This window comes from Saccopteryx leptura, chromosome 8, assembly GCF_036850995.1.
Source record: "Saccopteryx leptura isolate mSacLep1 chromosome 8, mSacLep1_pri_phased_curated, whole genome shotgun sequence".
Classification (NCBI taxonomy): domain Eukaryota; kingdom Metazoa; phylum Chordata; class Mammalia; order Chiroptera; family Emballonuridae; genus Saccopteryx; species Saccopteryx leptura.
This window is the reverse complement of record NC_089510.1, coordinates 51,218,679-51,234,371: the sequence shown is the minus strand read 5'-3', so window position 1 is coordinate 51,234,371 and position 15,693 is coordinate 51,218,679. Positions and strand designations below refer to the sequence as shown.

The window sequence follows — 15,693 nt, the reverse complement described above, 5'->3', positions numbered from 1 at the left end:
GTGTGGGGCTGCTTCCTCCACTGTCTCACTCTGATCGGATGTTCTCAGGTCTGAGCTAGCCAAGGCTACAAGGAAAAGTAGCGTGAGGGGAGTGGCTACCGGGGGGAGCTGGGTGGGAAAAACAGATACTTTCCTGATATCCTTGCTTAACGTTGCCCGAGATGTATTTCCCTGGAACCACATAGTTAGGATGGGCTCTGGGAGGCAGTGCTGGAAACCTGTAGACATTTGGAAACACCTAAACACCGTGGAATCTTTCAATCCCAGTCATATATTTGTTGCTATCTACAAGTGGCTTTCTGTGGCCAGTGGTGAAAGGGCAGTCTAAAAGTATTCCAGGTGGCGATGGTACCAGTATAAGATGAAATAGTTTCCACAAATAAATGTAGCAGCATTATTTATTGAAATATTAATTAGTATTATTTTCTGAGTTTTCTTGACATAGCCCAGGAATTTTTGCAGGGAGAAAGCAAAAGAAACCTATAGTGAAAGGCACTTCTAGGCTCTTATAAAAGCCCCTGGAAGACATAATACAGGTGCCCTCGAAGGTGACAAAAAAGAGACAGAGTGCTTTGCAGATGCAAGAGGAAGGGAGGGAAGGGCAGAGGGGTGTGGATACTGTGAAGAGTGGGACCAAGTACTCACTTTCAGCGCTCCCCAGGGGATAACAGCTTCAGGGTGCTGGCTCGTGCCTGCAGAGAAGGTGCCCTTGACTCAGGGACCCAGCCTCAGTAGATAATGTCATTTCCCATTACAGCATGGGGGCAGAGAGCTGCCAGACTTCAGAGATCACTATGGGCTAGACAGTGAAGTTGCTGATGGCAACCAGTACAGATTAGGAAGGAAGTTGAGGCCCTTTCACCACTTTCTAGGTACCAGGTAAGCTTCCTGAATTCTGGCTGGACTACAGGAGGGGCAGGGTACCCGTGTATGACCAAGATAGGGTCTCCTGTCCAACTGGTAAAATTGGGGCTCAGGGGTGGTAGTAGGTTGAATTAAAGGAAACTAAAAAGTTGATCATCTCATACATTCTTAGATTCATGGACAGAAATTCATACTCTATACATATGTAGTACAATCCATGCAGGGGGGCTCAGGATTGGACTATAAACACAGCTCCCAAACTGTTCTTAATTTAGAAGTGATACAGCTCAGGGGTGGGTCCTGTTGTCATTCCCAGACCTGCTGCACAACACCTAGTTCAGCATAATCAGCCACAGCTTCCGGGACCAGACTCTCCCCCCCCCCTTTTTTTTTGTATTTTTCTGAAGCTGGAAACGGGGAGAGACAGTCAGACAGACTCCCGCATGCGCCTGACCGGGATCCACCCGGCACGCCCACCAGGGGCGACACTCTGCCCACCAGGGGGCGATGCTCTGCCCCTCCGGGACATCGCTCTGCCGCGACCAGAGCCACTCTAGCACCTGGGGCAGAGGCCAAGGAGCCATCCCCAGCGTCCGGGCCATCTTTGCTCCAATGGAGCCTTGGCTGCGGGAGGGGAAGAGAGAGACAGAGAGGAAGGAGGGGGGGGTGGAGAAGCAAATGGGCGCTTACTCCTATGTACCCTGGCCGGGAATCGAACCCGGGTCCCCCGCATGCCAGGCCGACGCTCTACCGCTGAGCCAACCGGCCAGGGCCAACTCTCCCCTTTTAATTAAAGTCTGTTGGGTCCACAGACAGAGTTCCCTGACACAATCTGAGAAGAGAACATAAAACATCTGCTCTGAAATTTTTCTTTTACTGTTATTGTAACACTATATTTTTAGAGCCCTTTCTCCTTAAAGCATAAATATACTGCTAAGAGCATTCTTAGACAAGCCACAGACTGGGAGAAAATACTTGTAAAACATATATCTGATAAAGGACTGGTATCCAAAATGTACAAAGAACACTTAAAACTCAGATAAGAAAACAACTCAATTAAACACGTGCAAAAAAATAAACAAACAAAATAGAAACAGGCTCACAGATACAGAGATCAGTCTGATTATTGGTTTCTAAAGGAGAGGAGGGTTGTGGAGGCTGCGTGAAAAAAGTGAAGGGGTAAAGAACTACAAATTGGTAGTCACAAAACCATCATGGATGTAAAGTACAGCATAGGGAATATAGTCAATAATATTGTAATAAGTATGTATGGAGCCAGGTAGGTACTTGAAATACTGGGGGATCACTCTGTAAAGTACATGATTGTCTAACCACCACACTGTATACCTGAAACTAATACCAAATAATATTGAATGTAAACTGTAATTGAAAAAATATTTTTAACTAGGTAAAAGATCTGAACATACACCTCACCAAAAAGAAAATATATAGATGGTGATTCGTATTTGAAAAGATGCTCAGTATTATTGTATATGTCATTAAAGAATTGCTAAGTAAAACAAGAATGAGCTACTATTACATATCTACCTATTCAAATAGCTAAAATCCAAAAAGAAGACAATTTCAAATGCTGACAAGGATGTGAATCAACAGGAACTCTCATTCATTGCTGGTGGGAATGAAAAAATGACGTAGGCACTTTGGAGCACAGTCTGGCAATTTTTTTTATAAAACTTAATTAACAAGATTACCCAATGATTCAGCAAACATGCTCCTAGGTATTTACCTAAATGAGTTGAAAATACATGTCCACACAGATACCTGCACATGAAGATTTATAGCAACTTGACTCATAACCTCCAAAAATTAGAAACAACTGAGACGCCCTTCAATGGGTGACTGGATAAACACATTATGGTACATCCATACAATGAAATATAATTCAATAATAAAAAGAAATGCACTATCAAGCTACAAAATGATATGGGAGAACTTGAAATGCATTTTGCCTAATGAAAGAAGCCAGTGTGAAAAGGCTACATATTGTGTGCTTCCAACTTGATGACATTCTGGAAAAGGCAAAACTATGGAGACAATAAAAAGATCAAATGTTGCCAGGGGATATAAGGAGGAATAAATAGATGGATAGAGGGATTTTTAGGGAGTCAAACTATTCTTTTGACATTATGATGGTGGAAATGTTATTATAAATTTGTCAACATCCATAGAATGATAGGACAGAAAGAGATAAACTTAATACAGACTTAAGTTATTAATAATGTATTGATATTGCCTGACCAGGCGGTGGTGCAGTAGATAGAGCATCAGACTGGGATGCCAAGGACCCAGGTTCGAGACCCCAAGGTCTCCAGTTTGAGCGTGGGCTCATCTGGTTTGAGCAAAAGCTCACCAGCTTGGACCCAAGGTCACTGGCTCGAGCAAGGGGTTACTCGGTCTGCTGAAGGCCTGCGGTCAAGGCACATATGAGAAAGCAATCAATTAACAACTAAGATGTCGCAATGTGCAACGAAAAACTAATGATTGATGCTTCTCATCTCTTCGTTCCTGTCTGTCTGTCCCTGTCTATCCCTCTCTCTGACTCTCTCTCTGTCTCTGTAAAAAAAAAAGTATTGATATTGATTCATTAATTGTAACAAGTATACCACATTAATGCAAGGTGGTTCAAACAGGGGAAACTGCAGGGAAGGGCGTATATGGGAATTCTCTGTACTATTTTCTTAATTTTCCTATAAATCTAAAACTGTTCTAAAAATAAAGTCTGTTCATTAAAAAAATACACACACTAACCACATGCACTGATTACTTGCAAAACAACTAAATTAATGATATGACATTTGAGAGGGCTTCTAGACTAGTAGGTAAGAAAATTAGCATCAATGTCACAGTCTAAAGGTTCACTTCTCCATGTTGTATACATGTAAGTAAATGCCATACACATAAATGTTGCTGTGAAAAATCTCCAGTTTTGTATTTATGCCATCTATTTTGACATTTTCTGGAGATTTCTGGTGCAGAACCATAGGTTTTTATGTCAATTCCTTAGGTAAATTAAAGAAAAAGCCCCATTGTCTTCTAAGGGCCAGATCAATAAAAAAAATAGCTTTCAGTTCTATATTTCTAGAGGAACATTCTTAGAAATGTAATAAGTTTTTTTTCTTTGAGGTGATGATACAGTCTTGACCTACACTTAAAAGCAAATTTTATAGAATTAAGCATTAGAGGGTGACTTTTTTTCTTTGAGTCAAAATTTTGCCACCTCGGTATTTATACTATAACCGAGTCACTGAGGGAGGACTCTACACTGGCTACAGCCTCTACCACTGGCTCCCCTCTCATCCTAGGCTGGCTTGTTTGATCTCCCTAACTGCCCTGGAGTACCTTATTTTATTGACTTTCTCATGATGCAAATTCACAACCATCATTCATGCATGCTAATAAAAAAAAAAAAAAGAGGCAACATGTATTATTTCTTAACTTGTATTCAATCAATTCCTGAGCACAGAAATTAGGACCTAGTGACACATTTTTGCCTAGATGTCTTCTGGGAAGAACTAAAAAAGGCAAGACAGTTATTTGTAAGACATCAATAGTTATTAGTAAGATTCTATCAAACGAATGCAAAAGATTCTTGTCTGCACTTTCTCACAAAACCAAACAATGGGTTAATAAAACATATCCAACTTTAGCAGCAAAATACATTTATTTGGATTGAAAATTACATTTGCATGTATGAAAAGGAGGTAAAGGAAAAAAAATGTCCAAAGGGGAAGCATCATGATGCATGCAGTTTAGAGAAAGGAGTACTGTTGTCCAAGGATAGCTGTGGCCTTGGGGTGAACTGTGACTTCAGCGATGTGGGCAAGTGGGCAAGACAAGGGAGGTGGGATTGGGTAGAGCTCGGGCAAGGTACACAACCAACCAGGGGAGGAGCCAGTCTTTCCACTCTCGTGTCTGAAAGGGGTGGTAGTCTGGTGGAGACATGGCAGAACTTGGGTGGGGGTGTGCTGCAGCACCCCCAGAATCAGGAGTTTTGGGGAAGTGTGATATCTAAAGTGTGGTGGGTGGAGACACTTCATCATTTCTCCCTTTGAAAAAGGCCCATCTCTGGGGTAGTAGCCCCAGAGGCTAGTGGGAAACTGGACCATGGGTCAGAAAATAAGGCCAAGCCAGAGAAGAACTGCAGTTTGCAGAACCAAGGGACTTACAACTCATCTTATGGAGACTAGAGATCAGGACTGTAACAAGAAGAGCACATCCAGAACAGCTGTCTGTCCTTGCTTGCCTGCCTGTGTCCAACACCTCATGAAGGTGGTGGGCAAAGCTTCAGGGCTGTGCCAGGGTGTCCACAGGAACTGGTGACACACAAATTCATACATTTTTTGCTTTACCTTTGTTCCTACCCATCTTTGGAATATCTCAATAATAGTTCTCATTTTCCAATAATACTTTAACATCCACAGATATAATTGTACCACTTGGAATATCTGCTTTTAAGTTTGCCTTCATTCATTCAACAAACACTTAGCCAGCCCTGACTGAGGGTAGTAGGCTCTAGGCTGGTCCTGGGATCCAAGGTGAGCAAAAGCAGAGGGTCCTTGCCTTCCTAGAGCCTGTTCGAGACTTACACCAATACAATAATGTCAATGTACTTGCGACCAACTGATTTTTAACATAAAAAACTTCAGTTAAGTATGATGTCCTGATCATAAAATACCATCTTAAGAACACGAGGCAGATTTATTAGGTTGTGTAGGTCACAATCAAGAAAAAAGTTCTTCCCTGACCTGTGGTGGCGCAGTGGATAAAGCGTCGACCTGGAATGCTAAGGTTGCCAGTTCAAACCCTGGGCTTGCCTGGTCAAGGCACATATGGGAGTTGATGCTTCCTGCCCCCCCCTACTCATTCCTCTCTCTTAAATGAAGAAATAAAATCTTTAAAAAGAAAAACTTATCCAGGCTCTCCATCCCAGGAATAGGTTCTTCCAAGAGATATTGGTTCTCCTTCACTTCATATTCTAAATAGTCACGGTGTCTACATGACCATTAGTCATGGATGGCACAGTAGAGAAAATTCATTCAAGGAAAGGATAGACTTAATGATCCTTAACTTCTGATTTAATAATTCTATATTCTAGCTATTTGGTAAGGTTTACAATACAATACATAAAAGATAGCCTATTAGTAAACAAATAACAAAACCAAGTAAAATATTTTCAAGACAAATGAAACACATAAAGCAGCAAGTTTAAAAATTACTACCAATAAATTACCAACATCGGTGATGGCACTTTTCAAAATTTAACAAAGTAAGTATTTAGTTCCAATCTTATTATCTTTTGATCTTTAGTGCTACCTGCAAATGTTAAACCCAAAATCAGAAGATTGTGATCTCTAAATTTCAAGTGGCCTGTTTGCTTAAGGGTGTGTATGCACTTACACATTCTGAGAAACTGTCATTTCTTTCACAAAGCATCTGGCATTTCCTTTATAACCTCAGAATAAATAAAATGAGGTAATATTCTCAATGTAAAAGTTGCTTGAAGAATTAAGTCCATATGTTTTTTTCCTACTTGATCAGAGGACAGAATATAAACATAACAAAACTAGCACATTTTAACAAATAGCAGCATATTTCAAATTTAGGGAAGCACGAAGATTTGTGAAAGCACCTTTTTATGCAAAGTATTTTTATATGAGTATAAATAAAACATGCACTACAAAGTAAAATAAAATAGGTTGGAGCATATAGAACTAATATGACTAAGCTTATTTAAAAAAAAACAAAACACCGCTGGATTTTTTTAAAGCTTTCCTTTCACAACAGGGTCGAGGAAGAGGACACTGCACCCCCAAAGGTTCACTTCCCTGTGGCATCTTATTAACCCAAATCAATGCACACGAGACTTCTGAGAATCTTTAAAATATGCATTTGTCAACCTGGACTGGCAATTTCAAGTTGGTGGAGCAGAACCCTAGTGGTATAATCTCTGCAGCCCTCTTGGTGCACGCCTGTCTGGAAGATTGCAAAGGTCCACCACCACACATAGGTGTTGCTACTTGAAAGAAAAAGAAAAAAAAAATGTTGCTTCTACTAGTCTTCAGCGATGTGAGTAAGGGATGAAAGGGCATTAAATGGCTTTCCTCAAATCCAGTTTAAGATCTAAAACAATCACACCTAAGCCGCGCACTGGTTATAATATAAGGGAGTTAAAATGTTTAAGAAGGACAGCACTGGTAAACCAATTAGATTTTTGTGTTTTATGGATTGGAGACAAAACATTGCACTCATCAGCTCACATGAGTTACACTTTCACTGTGCATGGCCTATTTGCATATAAACAAAAGAGATTATTTTTTACAAGAGGCTGACTTTGTTTTTGTTTTGGCCCTTTGGGATGACTGTGGTAAGCAAGACGGGACCAAGGCATTTTCATACCTTGGATTTCACTATTGTATTTATGTTACCCTTCACTTTCTCTTCCTCAGCACCCACTGCCAATTCATAGTTTGGGGTCTACATCACCTCTTATCTGGACTATTTATTGTAATAGCCTCCTGGCTGGTTCCCTTTCACTATTCTTTACCTTGCTACTATCTTTCACCAAAAACAATCTGATTACAAAATGCTCTTGCTTTAACGACTTTCTTTCTGTTCCTCATGAGCCGGCTAGTGGTCACACTTCTCAGCAAGGCACACAAGGCCCTTTGTCGGGACCCTTCAAAACCTGAATCTAAATTTTCTCTTCTGCTTCTGTCAATCAGCATATACAACTTACTCTCTAGTTACATCTGACTTGTTCTAAGCTCTTCCCAGACCTTTCAGATTTTTTGCCTCCTTTGCTTTTGCAGAAGCTGTTCCTTCTGCCTGGAATGCCTTTCCTGCCTTCTCTGAAAACCTCTGCTGTTCCTTTGTGATCCAGATCATGCCAGAGTTCACAACTGAAAACCTTCCTGCCATCCTTTCATCCTCTTTTCACCATATCTGTATCTTTCTCCCTCCCATTATTTATTCTTCCATAAGTTTCCCCATTTTGTTAAAATTTCACTGTTCTTTTGGCTGTCCTGTCCTGAGTCTCAGAAGGGCAGAGATTTGTTCCCCTTCGCATACCTGGTCCAGTAACAGATTCAGTCCATGTAATTAAAGTTAATATCTGTTAACTGGTTACTTACAAGCTAGGTAGGTATTCTGCTAAGAACTTGAAGTGTATTATTTCACTTAATCTATGGAATAAATATACAGTTTTACAGATGAGGAAACTGAGTTTCAGAGAGGTTAAGCTGCTTGCCCAGGGACACAAAGCTGATAACCTCAAGGTTTTAGCAGAATATAAAATTGAATCTGTTTGAATTTCTAGCCAACAATATTATATGACTATTATTAGAATGACAGATATCAGCATACTTTTGGGGGTGGACATAGTTTGGCACTTTTTGAGTTATTTACATATTGTGTGACCTTGAATAAGTTACTAAACCTTTCTAAACCTCAAGTTCCTCATTTTATTGTTTAATGGGAAAATAACGCCTCACGTAGTCATTGCAAAGATTCAGAACAACACCTAAGTAATGTTTCTAGCCCCACCCCTGCTCATCACAGCAATCATTCATTCCATCCTACTCTGAGCCATCCACTTCACATTCCTCCATTCGCTCACTTAATCCTTACCCTCTGAAAATTTGAAGCTGTTAAACCTTCAAACAGTTAAAGAAATTGAGGCTTAGAAAAGTAAATAACCTGTTCCACGTTTCTTTAACCTAAAGAAATGTTTCTCCTAAGGTCCCCAGAACTGAATGGGGCACTCTGATCAACATCAAAGTAGTGTGTAATAGACTCACTCTGCCTGTATGTATAAAAAAAGATAACCAGAGGCATTAAAGAGACTGGGTTTGGATATTTTGGTTTTGCTTTTTTCTAATTAGTTTTCCTGGCAATCATGAACACTTAGCAAGCCAGCAAATTCTCTTAGAATCTTGAGTGAACCACCGAATGGTCACATTAACTTTTTTATTTGCTGCAGTATAAATTCTCCATGACCCTCAAATTTATACCTTCTCCACTGAGCCTTCAATCAAGTCTCTCCTAACCCCAATCCACTTCCTTCCAAGCCTCAGCTGAAGATCTTGGGACCATGTGTAACCCAGCCAGAAGGCAGTAAGGTAAATGGCCTCTGCCTTTGGATCTGGCATCCTCAGAAAGTATCTTTCTGGGTCCACACTTTCACACACCCTTAGTTTCTGTCCTGCCAGCTCTCACCTGCCTCTTCCATTTGGTTATTCTTTCCCATATGTTGATGCTCCACTTTCTAGGTCAAGGCTTTATCAAGTGCCTGGTGGTTGCTGGCAGGAACTTAAATGAGTAAAGTAGGCCATGTGGGAAGAGGAGAGCTCATATCCCATTGGAAGTCGAGCAGCCTCTGCCAGATTCACCAGTTGTTACCATGAGGCAGTGATTTCCAACCAGTGTGATGCAAAAAAATTTAAAACATGCAAAACCTATTTAGTCAAAGGCACTTATCTCTTTTTCCTTAGATTGTCAAATAACTCTTTTTCCTTAGATTGTCAAATAAAAAAATAATTGACAGCCAATATAACAATAGCTGTCTGGTATGAATAAATCAAAATTACATCTATTTTTTTAGTCATATCAGCAAAAATATATTTTTCGGTGTGCTACACCACTTTAATCATTAGTTTATGTGTGCCCTTAGATGAAAAAGGTTGAAAATTGCTGCCATAAGGGAATGTGATCCCAGTGTTACTAGGTATTCTGATTTCCAGAGGAGCTGAGCATCCAAATTTATGTGACTTCCCCAGATCTTTAAAGTATTGACAGCTAATTTATAAAGTTCTCTTTAAAAATTATTTTGAACGATTACTGTCTGTCTGTGTACTATTTTTGGCTTGCCGGCCTTTAGTTTTCAACCTCTGCCCCTGACCAATGGCTCCCTAGATCTTACCTTTATCACTTGGTTGCTAGAGCTTCTTTTAGATCCTGGTCCAATATAGATCTCTTCAACCACCCATCTTTCCATTCACAAGTTTTTCTTGCTACTAAGAGTAATCTAGTCCTCCCCTGATATCCCACAATATATAACATGCTTGTTTAGAGCTTTGGACTAGAGTCAGATGGGGGTGTAGAATCTGGTTCTGTTGCCAGCTACATAACCTGGACAAGCCACGTAACATCTCTAAGATCCAGTTTTCCCTTGTGGGAAATGGGGGGGGGCAATAACAGTACTTAGCCCTTTGAGTTGTGAGAATTAGATGACTATATGATATAATATGGTATATCATAATGCCTGCCAAATGGTAAGGAATGTGAGCTAGGAGGAAAATTCCTTACTTAGTAGCTTCTTAATAGGATCCCTGTCACATTCATCTTCATTGTATCAACATTAAATAAAACTTTATTAAAAGAATTAATAAATGGCCTGACCTGTGGTGGCGCAGTGGATAAAGCGTCAACCTGGAAATGCTGAGGTCGCCGGTTCGAAACCCTAGGCTTGCCTGGTCAAGGCACATATGGGAGTTGATGCTTCCAGCTCCTCCCCCTTCTCTCTCTGTCTCTCTCTCCTCTCTCTCCCTCTCTGTCTCTCTCTCCCTCTCTCTCTCCTCTCTAAAAATGAATAAGTAAAATAAAATTAAAAATTAAAAAAAAAAAGAATTAATAAATAAACAGTCCTAGCCCCCTCCCTTCTAGCCCTAATTTACTACAGCCTGGAATAGAATACATTCCTAAACCACAGCATTCACAATGCTCTTCCCCTCCTCTAACCCTCCATTGCACAACACAGGTCAGAGGTAAAAACTGGTGACCTGGGCCAAACCAACCCATCCAGCCCCTGAGGTCTTATAATGGGAAGATTTCACCTATGAGTCTACCTTTCTGACTTCCCTTGAGAAATAAGACTAAGTTGTGCTGAACCACACTCCTACACACAGGACAACAGAGTGGTGACCAGCAGCATTGCTCAAGATGGAGGTCATCGGCCGGTGTTACGCAGCTTCTGCTACTTATATGTCATGCAGGTAACAAACCATAGGCCTGTATCAATCACTCTTTACCCGACGGTCTCAGTACTGGGCTTGCCATTCCTCACTCTGAGTCTTCTCTCACCACTAGATTACTTTTTAACTTGATTTCATCCTGTTTAGCCGAGCAATGTAAATTCACTATAGCTTAAGCAATTTCAGTCAAAGAATAAAACCTTTTTTCTGTAATCTTACCAACAAGGAAATAACTATGACTGTTTTGACATATTCATTTGCTATCTTGTTTCTATGCATTATTTTCTTTAAATTTTTATAGCCTTATGTTTTCTTCTGTCATTTCAAAGTCATTATGAACTTCACTTTCAATTTACTTCACTATTCACCTATTATAAAAAATTTTGGTTGATATTTATTTTTCATTATATTAAATAATGCTCTAATAAACATTTTTGTGCACACAAGTATTTCTTTATCTATATTATTTTATTAGCTAAATCTCTAAATGTGAAAATATTAAGGCAAGCAGAATGAGCATTTTTAATTTAAAAAATGATAGTTTACATATCTTCTAGAATTACAAATGCATTACCCATGATGACTAATGAGCAAAAATGTTTTTATAAATTAAAAACAGACATAACAGACAGAAATTATTCAAGTTTAGAAGGCTAAAAAGGGGAAGGGGCTATAAACAACTTCATGAAGGTACTCACATGATTAAAACTTATCTGACTGGATTTTATTTTAATGTTTTTGGCATTCTACCCTTACATAAAATATATTCCAGGTGGCTTTCACCTTACTCACCTTCATTGAACCTGTGCTTCTCTATCTATAATTGGGAGTTCCACTATAGCAACTTCTCGGTTACAGGTAAAAATCTACTTGCTAGAACTAAATCAGAAAAGACAAAGCTAACGAAAATTGAGTCTTAAATTAAAATATAGGAATCCACAAACAAGAGGTGTTGGTGAGAATGTGGAGAAAAGGGAATCACTGTGAACTACTGGTGGAAATGCTAACTGGTGCAGCCGCTATGGAAAACAATATGGAGGGTCCTCAAAAAATTAAAGATGAAACTGTCTTATGACCCAGTGATTCTACTTCTAGGTATATATCCAAAGAAACCCAAAACACCAACTTTAAAGAATTTATGTATCCCTATGTTTTTTTACAACAGCCAAGATATGGAAGCACCTTAAGTGCGCACCAATAGATAAGTGGATAATAAAGTAGCGGTAGATATATACAATGAGCTATTACTTGGCCATAATAAAGAATAAAATCTTAACATTTGTGACAGCTTGGGTGAAACTAGAGGGTATTATGCTCAATGAAATAAGTCACTCAAAGAAAGACAAGTACCATATGATTTCACTTATTTGTGAAATCTAAAGAACAAAATAAGTGAACAAACAAAACTGAAACAGACTCATAGACACAGAGAACAGACTGATTGTTGCCAGAAGAGAGGAGAGTTGGGGGACCAGGTATAAAGGTGAAGGAATGAAGAGGTACAAATTGGTAGCTACAAAAATAGTCACAGGGATGTATAGTATAGCATAGGAAATATACTCAACAATATTGCAATAACTATGTATGGTGCCAGTGGGATACTGGAAATATCAGGGGAGACACTTTGTAAAGTACATGATTGTCTAATCACTATGCTGTACACCTGAAACTAATACAAGATATTACTGACTGTAAACTGTAAATAAAAAATAGAAATAATAGATTTTAAGAAAAAGAATGTGAAGCCTAAAATATTTTATTTCCACAAGACTTCACATTCATTATAAATTCTCACAACCCTCATGGCATTGGTAAGTACTAATAGGCATGTTGTACAGATGGGAGCATTGACATTCCCGAAGCTGGGTAGTTTCCCCAAGGTGATACCACTAATAAAATAACCACTTATTAACTACTCATTATTTGACACCAGTCTGACTGACTCAAAACTCTGGCACTTACTCAAAATACAATACCGTCAGCAGACAGATGGAAAACATCTACCTTTGTGCTTCTGTGGAACCTCACACACTTCACCATTATATAAAAAAATAAAATAATCACATTTGATATATTTACCACTATACTGAGTTCCTTGAGGGCAGAAATCATATTCACTCATCTCTGGTGTATTTCTAATGTGTGACACAGTGCCTGGAACAAAAGCATTGAATGAGCTGAAAAGATTACTAGAACAGAGAAGTAGAGAGTGGCCAGCATGGGTGTTGGCTTGTACCCATGCTCTCAGCTTATGATGAGGTTATGTTCTTTTTTTCTCTCTCTCTAGCCATTCTGATAGGTATGTAGCAATATTTCACTGTGTTTCCACTTTAATTCCCACAATGGCTGATGACATTGAACATCTTTTCATGTTCATCTGTAATTACATATTCTTTTTGGAGAAATGTCTTTTTATATCTTTTTCCCACTTTTACATTGGATCATTCGTTTGTTTGTTTACTATTTAATTTGATAAATGAAAACACTAATTGGTGTTTGAATTGGTGTTTCTTTAATATCTAATGAGAATATTTTTGTCATTTATATATATATTTTTAAAATAAGTTATTAGCTGCATTGAATTGCTTTTGCCATTTTATAATTGTTTTCTATTCCCAATTAGATTATCAAAACTAAATGTTAGCCATTTCTTTTGTAATCTTCACAGTGCCCTAGAACTATCAGGTTCTTGATAAAGATTTATTATGTAATTGGTTGAAAAACTATTGTAAGAAAGGGGTGATAGTCTGGGTTTATCTTTTGGGTAGTTATTTACTTCAGGTTTTACCCCATGGTTAATTTCTGGTTGGTACTGACTAATTGGCTCACTTAACCAAATGTTCATTCTTTTTATTTTAATCGGGTCTTTTACTAGATCTTTTCGTTAAATCTAATTTTTTTGATCCCCTAATATAGACCTGTGACATTTGGGTTATTTGGTCAATAATATTCCTGAGGCTACAGAAAGAAAATTTTAAACTCATTTTGAGTTCAAAGCTTTCTAAGAAAATGCTTTAATACTTCTCCATTCCAATTCTATGGCTTTTTCTTGCTTATTGACATAAATTATAGGTGGTCCCCCAAATTTCACTCAAACTTGTTTCCTTCTTTCCACCACCAGATTCACCATGGGTTTCATCTCCGAGAAGCCTCAGATAACAACTGTCTTCTGGCCTTAATAAAACAGAATGGAATCTGTGTTCAAACCGAAACCCCGACATGTAAAATGACAACTTCAAAAATCCTTTTCTTTCTGAAATCCTTACCAAACAAGTTTTGCATGTAATGAGAAGTATTGACTTTTCTCTCCTGTGTTTAGCTATTAAATTAGAGGAGACTCCAACTCTGGCTGACTCAGCTCTAAGTTGTACCCATGTGGCTCTTTACAGACAGTGGAGGTGAGTTTGGTCCAAAGAAGAGGTCCCCTTTCATCACCAAATGGTTGGCAGCCATGATCTTCCTGCTGTCTCCATGTTTTCAGCTCTCTGAGATCTACTCCTACTTAACTGGGAACCTTCTACAAAGGTCACTGTAGGCCTCAGGACTGACATTTTCAGTCATTCTCTTACTTCACCTTTCTGCAGAATTTGACCCTGTGACTACTCTCTGCTTTGTGAGACAGTTTTCTCCTTTTAGCTTAGGTAATGTAAGCTAAGACATGGGACACTCTCCCTCCCGTGTCTGAGATATTTACTCAGTTTTTTTCTCTGGCTGTATGCACAATTACCAAGGTCTTACGTACATTAGTCAGATGTATTCATTTGTTAGGGATTGTGGATGAAAAGGGGAACTATAATAAACCTGACTGAAAGTAACCTAACAGGGTGATATGATCAAAAATTCTTAACAGAGCCCTGGCCGGTTGGCTCAGCGGTAGAGCGTCAGCCTAGCGTGCGGAGGACCCGGGTTCAATTCCTGGCCAATGCACACAGGAGAAGCGCCCATTTGCTTCTCCACCCCTCCACGGCGCTTTCCTCTCTGTCTCTCTCTTCCCCTCCCGCAGCCAAGGCTCCATTGGAGCAAAGATGGCCCGGGCGCTGGGGATGGCTCTGTGGCCTCTGCCTCAGGCGCTAGAGTGGCTCTGGTCGCAATATGGCGACGCCCAGGATGGGCAGAGCATCGCCCCCTGGTGGGCAGAGCGTCGCCCCATGGTGGGCGTGCCGGGTGGATCCCGGTCGGGCGCATGCGGGAGTCTGTCTGACTGTCTCTCCCTGTTTCCAGCTTCAGAAAAATGAAGAAGAAAAAAAATTTCTTAACAGGGCAGGTCCCAGGCATATAACTGCTTTAGTAAAAGTTAATCTTCGCCTTAAGCAAGCCTTGGTCAGTGTTTTTGTGTAACTAGGTTAACACATCATTAAAATGCTCCTTTTTCAAACCCCTCAGAAGCATAACCACCCTCAAGAGAGCACATAATCTTGCTAAATATCCTGTAATCCAATCCCCCTTTGCTTTCCCTCACCTTTATGTAATCTTCCTCATGTTCCCTCCTTAATTCCAAATGCATAAAAGAAATGCAGAACTGTCACTCTTCAGAACATCTGATATCTTGCTTCCCAGCAATTGTCAGTTTGGCTCAAATAAACTATTTTTAAAAATTCTCTACAGGTTTGGACATTCTTACATTGACAGGATGTAGTAAAAAGTGCCACAAACTGAGTGGCTTAAACAACAGAAATTTAATGTCTCACAGTTCTGGGAGCCAGAGATTCAAAATGAAGATGTCAGTGGTGCTGCTTCCTTCTGAGGGCTGAAAGGGAAGGATCTGTTCCGGGCCTCTTTACTTGGCTTGCAGATGGCCGTGTTCTCTCTGTCTGTTCACATCAGCTTCTCTCTGTGTGTG

General features: G+C 39.6%; 1 protein-coding gene across 6 annotated transcripts in view; it reads right to left on the bottom strand.

Annotated features, from left to right (window-relative positions):
- CD86 (CD86 molecule) overlaps positions 1-15,693 on the bottom strand; it is an 82,249-nt gene that overhangs the window by 62,078 nt on the left and 4,478 nt on the right. The window contains exon 2 of one of the 6 annotated variants that reach the window (XM_066347254.1): positions 12,933-13,007. The exons of the other annotated variants lie outside the window; for them this stretch is intronic. The gene's annotated coding sequence lies outside the window, so the exon portion shown is untranslated. The remainder of the gene's footprint in view (positions 1-12,932; positions 13,008-15,693) is intronic. 6 annotated transcript variants of the gene reach the window in all.